Here is a 12192-nt window from a genome sequence, read left to right on the forward strand (position 1 = left end):
TATAAAAATCTAACAGAATGGCCGCTGTTGTAATTCTGCTGCTTCTAGCAATTCGCCAGCAGAGTACATCCCGAAATAGCAGATACACAACGCAGTGTATGCTTTAGTGAACCTCGTAATCTCATGAACTCCTTCGCTGCTGGGTTGGTAAATGACACAGCTTTCATGGTGAACTTTATAAAATTTGGAGCCTCATGAATCAGACGGGAAAAAAAAAACAAAAGTGGACACTTTGAACAATGATGGATGAGTTGCTAGGGAGTAAAATTAAATGGTTGATAATAATTGTGGTAGCTCACAAAGACTGATGTTATTTACAAAAGCTACATTTTGCTTGTAATCAGATGTCTATTCCCATGAGCTGGGTCATAATTCATATTCCACTTTAATGTTCGTGGAAAATGTGCTTCTCTCTGTGTATGTATTATTTTTAGGATGTTATGTTTCCTTGGTGCATACACAATGAGCCTGAAATCCTTTAGGAATGTGTTTAATTTGAAAGTTTTATCCTCTGGGTCTGGTTAATTCAAATACACGGCAAGGAGCATTACTGTGGGGCCTGAAAGAACGTGGGCATGGTGAATTGTGTGCACAAAGACAACCCCATCCAGCGTTGCTGCCGCTCGGCTGGTAAAAGGCCCTCCCGTGCTGCCCACACTCCTTTGGTAAAAGGTAGTAGGGAGAGTTTTTTCCCCTCAAACTTTTTTCTTCATCTATTCATTTAATTTTTCTGCACTGATTCTTTATCCTAATAAGCTTCATTTACGCTGGACCCGATTTCTCTGCTTTTAAGCTCAGAACTGTTCTCTGGTGGCTCTTTTGAGTTTAAAACGTTCAGCCCAGGGACTTCTCATAAATGTGTGTCTTCTGCTCCATAGCTCTGGGCTGTCCTGTGGTCTCCGTTATATGCTTTAGTCACAGAGATGATGTAAACCACATTTTCCTGTCTAGAAGTTGTGAAAAATGCTAAGACTGAAGGGCCGTCACTCTCAGAGATGAGCAGGGCTTGCCCCACCACCTCAGAGACGATGAGCCTGCGTCGTGTCACCACAGAACTGTGCGATCTGGGAATCTGGCCTGGCTGCCCTTCAAGAGGATGAGTGGCTCTCTGGGAGCTGAAAGGTCTCTCAGGCGATACATTTCCACAGGGCTCAGTAATACCCTGTCTGACATGGACAGAGATGAGTCTTATGAGAAGTCTGAGGAGAAACCAGGTCTTGTGCTGCTATGCTGAGGAAGTGATTAGAACATTCCAGAGTAACCACAGTCCAGCATGGGCTCATCATCTTGTACACCATGGGGCTTTAGCATCACAGAAACCCGGGTCTGAGTCCTGGCTGCTGGAATTATGAGATGGGTGATCTGGGCCTGGACCAAGTTGCAAAAACATGGAATGTGAAAAAGCAAAACATAACAAAAAGTTCAACCAGAATCTATCAGGAAATGAAGCAGATTTCTGTTTTTGCCCAAGATGATTGCCACTTGAACGATTTTTTTCAGACTATGAAGTTATTTTCTCCCAAAGTTTGCCTGTGCCTCTGCTAGGCTGGCGTCCTCAACTGGGATCCCAACACGTGGGGTTAATGCCTTCCTCTCTAGGGGTTGTGTGTATTGAAAAATCAGGAGCATGTTATGAGTCTCGTACAGTGCCAGGCACACACACAATCGATTTTCTTTCTCGTGCCTCTACCATTTTTCCCCATAAACTCTTTAGAGACCAGTTTAATGGGCCCCCAGTGCAGTGTAACTGGGCCTTGAACTGAGCTTGGGTAGGAGAGTGCCATGATTGTACACATCAGTGTATTCACACTGGCTACTTTCATTTTCTTCGTTTTCTTCCCCAGCACCTGGGAGTTACCTACTGATGAAGATAAGTGTGGTGAGCTCTCCCACCCTGTGTACAGTCTTGAAACTTCCCTGGCAGTCTAGTGCTTAAGACTCCACACTTCCAGTGTAGGGGGTATGGGTTCAATCCCTATTCAGGGAACTAAGGTCCCATATGCCGCTCAGTGCAACCAAAATAATAATGAATAATAATAATAATACTTCCCCAGTGGCTCAGTGGTAAAGAATCTTCCTGTGATATAGGAGACCCGGGTTCGATCCCTGGGTTGGGAAGATCCCCTGGAGAAGGGAATGGCAACCCACTCCAGTATTCTTGCCTGGAGAATTCCATGGACAGAGGAGCCTGGCGGGCTACAGTCCACGGGGTCGCAAAGAGTCGGACACAACTGAGCAACTAACGCTACTTTCACTTTTCACCAATTCTTAGTGCTGGACATCAATTTAAATGTGGCTTTTGTTCAGTTCACTTTTAAGGCCTTGTGAAATGGAATTCTCTAAGTGCATTGTGGGTTTTGCGTCTTGCTGAGTCTACAGCAGATATCAGCACAATGTGTCTGTGTGAGTATCATTGACGATACTGGCATGAAAACAAAGATGGTCCTCTGAAACTTGAGCTCATCAAAGCATTGGGGAAATAATATTGCCCTTCAGCTCAAGCCCAGTGGCCACATAGCCAATCTTAACTTACCTTGTTACAGTATCTTAGCATGTGACACGCTTGCCACTCACATTTCTACTGATACATTTGTTCATACAGATTAATTAATGTGTATGTTAATTAATGGTTGCCAAAATTTTCAGTTTATCTGCGTCAGGCATTTTATATGCATTAGTTCATGCAGTGGTTGCCAGTACCCTGTAGGATAAGTGTCTTCATGTTGTCATGATTTTATAGAAAGGGACACTGAGGCAACAAACTGGTGAAGTAAGTTATTCCAAGTCCTAGATCCCACAGGTGGTCGACATGGTATTTGAATACAGGCCATCTGACTCTAGAGCCTATACCTCACCCACTCCTCTTAGCTGCCACCCTGTGGTCCTTTGCGTAAGCAAATCCTGCTGGCATTCCAAGGTTCCCTCAGATCAGCACATGGCTGATGAACCAAGAGCACTTTCTCTGAGCAGAACATCATACAAAGCCTACCAGGGGGGATGCACACACCAGGCACAGCTAGTCCCTGCCCACAGACCTCACTGCACAAGTAAGATCTCAGGTAGTGTGTCCACAGGCACCTTTCTGGAGGTTAAAACCCCGGGGTGGGGGGAGATGTTCGTATACCCTGGTTTGCCAAGAACAACATGACTTCCTGGTGTCATTGTTCCTTGTGCTTCCATTCACTTTCACACATGCCCTGCTTTGAATGACATCATTGCCTCAGCCATTAGAAGTACCTTTGAGAGCTGAAGGAGGCAGAGTGTGTAGCTAGTGAGGAAGACTGCTTGCAAGATACTCTTGAAGGAGAAGGTTGTCCTTAAGCTGTATCCTTGCAGGGCAGCCAGGAGTGTGGACTCTGGAGTCAGCCTGCCTGCTTTGAATACCTCTCTGCCTCAGTATCCTCACCTGTAAGATGGGTGTAATGATACTTTTATCTTATGGTAACTGTGCAAACTTAAAGCTAATACTATAAAGCGTGTGAACCAGGGTTAAAGCCTAGCTTACTAAATATTCTTACTAGATCCAGGGCTTACTAAATATTCGCAGTAACTGTTTAAGTAGACAGGTTCAGGAAGGAAGATTTTTTGAGTTAGGCAGTGACATCTAGAGTGCATTTAGGGAACTCTACTGATTGGCTGCTTAAAGCCATTCACAAAGCTCCTTCTCCCTTTCCAGCCCCCTGCTATCGAGGCTACACAATAGAATTCACCTTCCCAGCCCCTTTTGTAATGGTGTGACTCAGTTATGGCCAGTGAGGCAAAAGAGGGGACCCTTGAGGAGTCTGCCTGTGCAGATCTTTCCTGCCTTGGACCATGAGTGTGGACTTGATGCTTGAAGCTGCAGCTGTCTTTTCTTCTCAGTAAGAGAAAGACCAAGGGAATTACTGCCTATGGCCTGGAGCCCTGACATTGTGGAACCTCTGACAAAGTATAAAGCTTTCTGCCTCAAGACTTCATCAAGTGAAAAACAAAAATAAATGCTAATTTGTTTAGGTCACTGTCAATTGGATTTTTATACTTACAACTAAGTTCATCATGATGGATAGTGACCAAGAAAAAACCTAATTTGTAACAAGGATCAGTTACCATTGGGTAGGTAGAGAATATGGGGAGGGGTACAAAAATGTCCTCAGAAAATTACAGAGCACTTGAAGGTTTCTTAGCTTGAGAATAATGTGACTTGAGTTATGCCTTAGGAAGGTAATTCTGACTCCATGGTCTATGATGGATTAGAACAGAGCCTCCAAAATCAAATTATGCACCAAGATGCCCTGAGAAACTTTTCAAAATGCAGATTGAAGGGGCTTTTGTTGACATTCTGAATCAGAAGCTCTAAAGGTGAAGGTTTGGGAAATACCTTACTTAGAGGAGGGAGACCTTGGTGGTGGTACAGCAGGCAGGCATCGTTATTTTCTAAGTCAAAAGAAAAGTGCCTGGTTCCTATTTTAGAGATGGAAGAATAGAGACCGAATGGCATGGAGACAGTGTCCGAAGCTGGATCGTGAAGAGGCAGCAACTTGAAATGAGGATCCTGGTTCATCTTTGTCCAGGGCTTGTGAGCTTCCCACTGGTATGGGGCCCACTTCTGAGTCAGAGGGCTCTTTCATCGTGGCCTCAGGTGGGAAGGCCTGAAAGTGAATGGTGGGAGAGAGGATGGATTGTAAGTGACACATGAGAGGAGATCCACGGAAGTGATACTTGTAAGCTGACCTAATGCGGGAGCCGAAAGAGGAGAAAACCAAAAAGGCTTTGTGAGGCGTTTTGCACTCACACATCTCAGGGAGTGGTAGCCCCGAAGGGATCTGGAAGGAAGAGGCAGCATTCAGAGCTGATTTCACAGACTCTTCACAGAAGGACGTTCTGTGGTGGTGTTCAGCTGATGCCTGGGAATGTGCATAGGGAGCTCCTGAGAGAAGTTAGCCATCCCTCTTGATGGTTAAAGCCATCAGAGAGATGGTGAAGGATGTAGGGGAAGGAGGAGAGGTCAGAAGTCAGGAAGTTGGCCACAGGTGTGTACTTGGAACCAAGCAGGAATCAGAAGATGTTTGAGAAGTGAGAGAGGACCCTGGAGGGTGCTGTGCTATGGAAGTGGGAGGAGGGGCTGAAGGCGTAAGGTGATTGACAGGCTGCCGGAGAGGATGCCTTTGGGAACCTCCTGAAGAAGGTAGCTCATCATCAGAGTGAAGAGCATGAATACATCTTGCTTCATGGGGAAGGGGTGGGACACCAGGATCACTCAGTTTCCAACTCCTCCCCATGGCTCATCCCAGAACGGCCTCTGTGTCTTCTGAGCATCCATAGCGGTTGTCATTTGAACCAAACCATTCAGCCAAAGACCGAATCTTCCACTGGTCTCTGATCTTGTCTCTTAAACTCTCACAGATTGTTAGGACAGTAATGTTTACTACATACTTGATAACTGAGTGACAAAAGCAACTGGGAATTAGTCCACCAAATGGAGGAGGAACCCAGGGGAAGACGTATTTCCTCTTTAAAGAAAGGGCATGATGAAGGACAGACATGGGGAAATTTCTGTTCCTTTAAAATGTGAGAAGCACAGCCTGAGAACAAATGGGGTTATCATGACAATGTTAGAAATTTGGGGCGAGTGATGCCGGCAATATCAATTTCAGAAGAGCCGTGCTGGGGCGAGCAGTGTGTAATGTATTCCGCTGGGCATGTTCCGTGGAGCTATGAAGCCAGTGCAGTTCTTGTGCCTCGCAGCAACTGGGTCCTTTTGTATTAGAGAGCTTTGGAGATGTTAAGAGCATTTGGGGATCTTAGCAGAACTAAAAAAGATCTTTCCTTTCAGAGGGTGTATTAGATAAGATGGAAGAAAACTCAGAGGGGAATAGAGCAGGATAAGCTCTGCTTGCTTTAAGCCCTTCAGTCTGGGCACAGAGGTCTAGATTTAGTCCTGAGCCATTTCAGGTCCCTCTGATGCCAAGGGCACAGGTTAATCAGCTCAGATACATGCACATGTGATGTGTGAATTGGCACATATGGGCATATATATGTACTAATGAGCAGTAAGTGTATGAGTAGATCTGTGTTGGTACATCATATACATATATGTTCATGTCTTATAAACATCTTTAAGGTTAGTATATTTATCTATACATCTGTATTTGCCCATAGGTATGTATATGCATATACATGTGTACCTGTACACATACATAGGCGTGATACGAGCTTAATATATACATGCGTGGGGATCAATAAATACTCATGGATGAAAATACATATACGTGTATGCAAGTAATATATGGTATATGTTTTCTTCACTACATACACACAAGTCCGTTCACAGTTTGGAGCCCTGTGACATCTTACATTTATGAGGTACTTTCAATTCGTTTTCAAACTCTTTTAGCATCTCTTTTCCCCTCTTTCAATTCCTAAAGCAATCCTGGAAGTCAATGGGAAGAGAAAAGTCCCTTAAAAGAGAGAATAAGCTCTCAGATGCTATGTGGCCCCTGAGCCATCGGAGTACATAGAACAAGTTACAGTCAAGAATGCTTCAGATGCCCCAGGAAGCTGTGACTTTAACCCCACTCCACATCGCTGAGGAATCAGAAGATGGGACCCCTCTGAGTTTGTGAGCAGCTCGGATTTAGAGACAAATATAAACAAGTTCAATTTTATCACTCTCCTACTATGCACTGAGAATTAATAAGGGGTTCACAAAGCATTATAGAGAGTTTTAGGGGGAGGGATCCATTGTAATGAATAGAAAAGGAAGTTGAATAGTTTAACCACTTTTCTGTAATATTTGTAGAGGCTGGAGAAAGGCTTATTCCCTCCAGAATGGAATATGTGAGCTTCAGTACAATGTTTATTTCCTTTACCAACCCACTTACCCCATAGGTAAAAGATCAGCTCCTGCCCCACCCCAATCGGAATGCTCAACACAGAGAATAAGCAGAGCTGGAATTCATAAGGTTTTATTGTACCAGCAATTAGGAAGGAATGCACGCGTGTTTGTCTCTGGGAAGGTTAGAAATGGAAATAAATGCAAAAATATGCTTTTCTGGCAAGTCATCATTTTTAATACGAAGACGGAAAGCACAGACAGCTTTGTTTTGCTTTTTTGGGGGGGAGGGTGTTGCTATTGATTTTCTGCTTCCTGGTTTTTGCTCGAAAGTCATTCCTTTCCCACCCACTCCACACCCCCTCTCCCAAGCTGAAATGTCTGTCCAAGATCATCCTTTTAAGTGCTCAGTCTTCGAAAAGGGAGAAGAAAAAGAATTGTGGTTTAAAATATATATGTACATCTTTTTTTTAAGCTTGCAAACTGGGATTTCTAGATTCAGTTTGTGTTCTTGAGACATTGGAGTCAAGTTTATATATAGTTTTTGATGTAGGACCTAATTAGGCTCTCAGCATATCTTAATACTTTCTGCTACATCTGCATTAAAGATAACATTGCATACATTTGCATTTCATTTACATTAAAAAGTTAGCCATGCTGTATGTAACAATCACTTTAACCAAGTACCGTTGACAGCAAATATTTTGAATAAGCATGTGAAAATAAGCATGTGAAAATCCATGTCTACCCAAAGCCTGTCCTGGATTCTGTCACATCTCTTATTTGGAACTTGTTTGTGTGTAACACATTCCAACAGAGCCCTTGAGGTTAAGCCAGCAAATAAGGACATGGGAATCAAAAGGATCCAATGTATGTGATCTACTCAAATAGGAAAAGAAAGGCTCCACTGTTACTCTCTTTGTTGCTACTTATAATTTTATCAATGGTAATAATAATGGCGTGATTTTTTTATATGCGTTAAAAGAGAGGGGATAACCTTGAAATAAAAGTGTTCATTCATTTCTTTTTTCATTCATATGTGTTTGGATGAGTCTATATGGGGCAACCTTATTTTCAGGCCTCACTTAATGAATCTCAGGTTTATCTGGGCCATTTTACTTAAAAAAAAAATACCTTTTACCAGGGGACTGCTCTGCCAGTTTCTTCAGAATGAGCTGCTTCTTGACTTATGTCCTGGGCTACCAGGCACATTTCCTGTGTTTCAACCTGCCCAGTGGTACACCTCCCAAATATGTCATTCTGGGCCCTTCTCTCCCTCTTATAGGTCCCGAAGCCTCTGGGCAGACTTTCTGGAGTGTGGTTTATCAACATCAAATGATGATGTGCATAGCTTCTGATGTGTAGGCTCTTCTGTAGAGAGGGGACCCAGAGCTTGTCCAGCAGAACACACACTTTCCAGGGAATGTTCTTAAAAAATGGTTCTAAGCAAACATGTCTGAGAATTGTTACCTGCTTTTACCACTTCTTGGAGAGCCACAATGCCTAGAGTAAAAATCTTGCGGAATATTCCTTGAGTTGATATTTCCCAAATCTTTGGGACCATGGAAGCCTTTGTTGACATGTCACCTGTTCACCCTGGGAACCCAGTTTCCTGCAGTGATTTTGGAGATTGTGTATATATTTCCTATATTATTGGGTTGGCCAAAAAGTTCATTTGGGTTTTTCCATAACATAGGGGCTTCTTGGTGGTTCAGATGGTGAAGAATCTGCCTGCAATGAGGGAGACCTGGGTTTGATCCCTGGGTGGGGAAGATTCCCTGGAGAAGGGAATAGCAAGCCACTCCAGTATTCTTGCCTGGAGAATTCCATGGACAGAGAGGCCTGGCTAGCTATAGTCCATGGGGTCACAAAGAGTCGGACATGGCTGAGCGACTAACACTTTCCACTTTCATAAAATTGTTATAGAAATATCCAAATGAACTTTTTGGTCAACCCAATATCACATCTGATTTTCTCAAGAACCCTCTGAGTTAAAGTGCCATGGTAGTGTCATCTTAAGAGATGAGAACGCTGAGACCTAGAGAGCTTAAAGAACATACTTCACATTATGCTGATAATGAGAGAGAGAGGTGAGACTTAAAACCAGGTCAGTGCTCTTACTTACTACCCTGTCTGTGATCTCTCACTAAGCCCGGTCCTGTTCTTTGTCCAAGCGACCACTGCAAGTTCCTGCAGTCATTTCTCAGGTGTCGTGACTCAAGTCTCATTATCTCAGCCCCTCTGCCCGTATCCATATCCCATGTATTTAATAACTGTGTTCACACTCCTGAACACAGATACCCAGATGGATGCTGAGGTCTTAGGAGTTAGGCAAAACATCACCTCCTTCGTCCTGGGCCCTTTAATTCAAATAATGCAGCCTAAGACTGCAATGACTCTGTTGTTGTTGTACAGTTGTTCAGTCGTGTCCGACTCTTTGTGACCCCATGGACTGTAGTCCACCAATATCCTTTGTCCGTGGGATTTCCCAGGCAAGAATACTAGAGTGGGTTGCCATTTCCTTTTCCAATGGCTCTGTTGCTGCTGCTGCTAAGTCGCTTCAGTCGTGTCCAACTCTGTGAGACCCCATAGACGGCAGCCCACCTGGCTCCCCCATCCCTGGGATTCTCCAGGCAAGAATACTGCGGTGGGTTGCCATTTCCTTCTCCAATGCAGGAAAGTGAAAAGTGAAAGTGAAGTCGCTCAGTCGTGCTGACTCTTAGCGACCCCATGGACTGCAGCCCACCAGGCTCCTCCATCCATGGGATTTTCCAGGCAAGAGTACTGGAGTGGGGTGCCTTACCAGTGTATAATTATTTTGTGTCATTTGGAACATATTCTCAAAATTGGATAGCATATTCCCATGTATGTGGCTGATTTTAAAAAACTGCTGTTTGTGATCTGCAGCAAGTCTGTCAACCTCTTTAAGCCTGAGTTTTCTGATGAGTAAAATGTGAATAATGATGGAATGGGCCTCTTGGAGCTGTGGGGGCAACAGATGAGCAGGTGAAGTTCTCATACATGTCCCTTGTACTTAATAACTATTCAATCAGTATTAATCGGCGTAATCATTATTGTTGTTATTAGAAAATTAGAAGTTGCAGTTGAGCAAAAAGACTTCCTTCCAAACATTTTTCTGTGCATTTCAACAAAATTAATGTTTCTTAAAAGTTTTTGCATTAATATCACTTTATAGGAGCGGCTTTGTCAACACCTTTAAAATGATTCCCACAATGCTGATTTAGGCATTTTCATAGGCATTTTTAGCTGGTTTTCAAAGTCGCAAAACTCTGAGGGGGGGGAAAAAAAAACAACTCACAACTAATCCTCAATTGGCAGGCAAGTCCCCCTCCTCAAATCCTCGGATTAAAATAGAATCTGCTGCCAGGGCTTTCCTTGTCTTCTGTTATTGAGATCTGTCTCAGGCGGTGAGGCATCCAGTACCTGGGCATGGCAAATACATTCTTTAGAGATAGAATTTGCAACTTTAATATTTATCGATAGGCTCACTAATTCTCTTGATGATGGTAATTAATGAGGTGCTTATATCTTATTTTGCGGTAGTTTAACAAGCTCCAGGCTAATGGGGGAGATCTGGTGCTGGTTGTAAATGCTGGGAATCAAAGATGCTGGAGGAAAAAGCAGAAAATGGAGCAGAAAAATTAAGGTTTTAGTAGATAAAATGTCTCAGATTAAAACAATCCCAAAACAAACCTTAGAAAGGCAGCAGCATTTAAAAACTGGTGGGAGCTTTCTGGAGAGAAAAGTCACATGTTTCCCATTCATTTCTGTCCCCAATCCTACTGCTCATTTTGGCCACCCACATGTCCTTCTGCCCCTTTGGTCTGGTCTGTGTTAGCAATGTGAAGTGAAAAATTGAGAGGAAAACATATTTTACTTCTTAAGGCTCTGATAGTTACAGCCAAACTGTTTTGTCATATTGGGTTTTGAATAATTGTACCAAATCTACACTTAACTTTTGCCTTCGACAGGTAGCCTTATAACCCTAGTTAACCTGTGTTTTCTCTTGTTCTTTCATCCTTTGGAAATAAGGTTCACAGAACACAAATTCCAAAAGGCATAAATTCTAACTCCTCAGAAGACAGAAAGAGAAGTCAGAGTGACCTCAATAAATCAAAAGCAAGTTGAAGTTCAATAGGAACAAATGTAAGACAGGATTCTTATGTCCAATAAATGGACTCACAAATTTAAAATTGTGTGAGTGCTACTGTTGCAGAGAGGTCAGAGATGTGTCGAAGACATTCATAGTCTTGTCCTGGAACCTACTATGTGCCAGGCATTCTTCATAAGTCAGTTTTATTTACAAATACACTATCTCTGCAATACGTCTCCAAGCCCCATATAATTTTGTTCTCTCATTTTCTAGCTGTGGAAGCTAAGGTTGAGAGAGGTTAAATCATTTGCTGAAGTGTTCACAGTTCGTGAATGACTTAACTGGTTTTGAACTGTGCTCTTTCTACTTGACCAAGAGCGCTTCATTACAGAGCTGTTATTTTAAAAGCCAACCCAGTTCTTGGCTGTATTAACTTGAATTTCACTTGAGAACCAGATAATAACCTTTCCAGTATACTATACATTAATTAAAATTTATAAGAAAAATGAGCAGGGGAAACTGGAGCAAGTCCAAAAATACCCCACCCAGGAACAAAGGCAGTGAAAGAAATTTAAACTTGACCTAACAGGAAAAGACTGGAGGTGGTTGGGACTGCTTAGCTTGGAAGAATGCAGCCACAGGATGAGTGGCACAGTAATTGCCTATAAACACTGAAAAGGCAGTAATAAAGATTTACATTTTACATAAATATCACAGTTTACAAAGCACTTCCAGAGCAGTCATTTTATTGGTTTCTCACAGCAGTCTTCCAGAGCAGGAGTCGGCACACTTTTTCTGTAAAAAAGGTCAGATGGTTAAATATGTTTGGCTTTGCAGACCGTGTGATCTCTGTCACAGCTTGTCACCTCTGCTGTAATAGCGCAGGGAAGCAGCCATAGGCAGTTCCTAAACCAATGGTCATGACTGTGAGCCAATAAAACTTTATTTATAAAAAGAGGTGGCGGAGCAGATTTGGCTCTCGGGCTATATAGTTCCCTGTATCACAGGGATGTATTACTGTTCCCATGATACAGATGAGGACATTGAGGCCTGCAAATGACTTGTCTAACACAATTCAGTGAGTAAACAATGGCCCTGGAGAGAGAATTCTGTTTCCTTGACTCATAGTTTGGTGCCCAATGCTCTAAATTGAAGACGTGACCCCAGCAAGATTTCAGAGAGGTTTGTCATCCTGAGATACTGTTTGCTTATGATGGCGATTAACATTTGGAGCCAACTCATCAGTATGTTTGGAGAAGGCAATGGC

The 12192-nt window shown here is 43.0% G+C and overlaps 1 protein-coding gene across 7 annotated transcripts in view; it reads left to right on the forward strand.

Moving 5' to 3' along the window:
• The window catches only part of RORA (RAR related orphan receptor A), an 816521-nt gene that overhangs the window by 218476 nt on the left and 585853 nt on the right, over positions 1-12192 (forward strand). The gene's annotated exons all lie outside the window — the stretch shown is intronic.

This window comes from Bubalus kerabau, chromosome 10 (assembly GCF_029407905.1).
Source record: "Bubalus kerabau isolate K-KA32 ecotype Philippines breed swamp buffalo chromosome 10, PCC_UOA_SB_1v2, whole genome shotgun sequence".
Classification (NCBI taxonomy): Eukaryota; Metazoa; Chordata; class Mammalia; order Artiodactyla; family Bovidae; genus Bubalus; species Bubalus kerabau.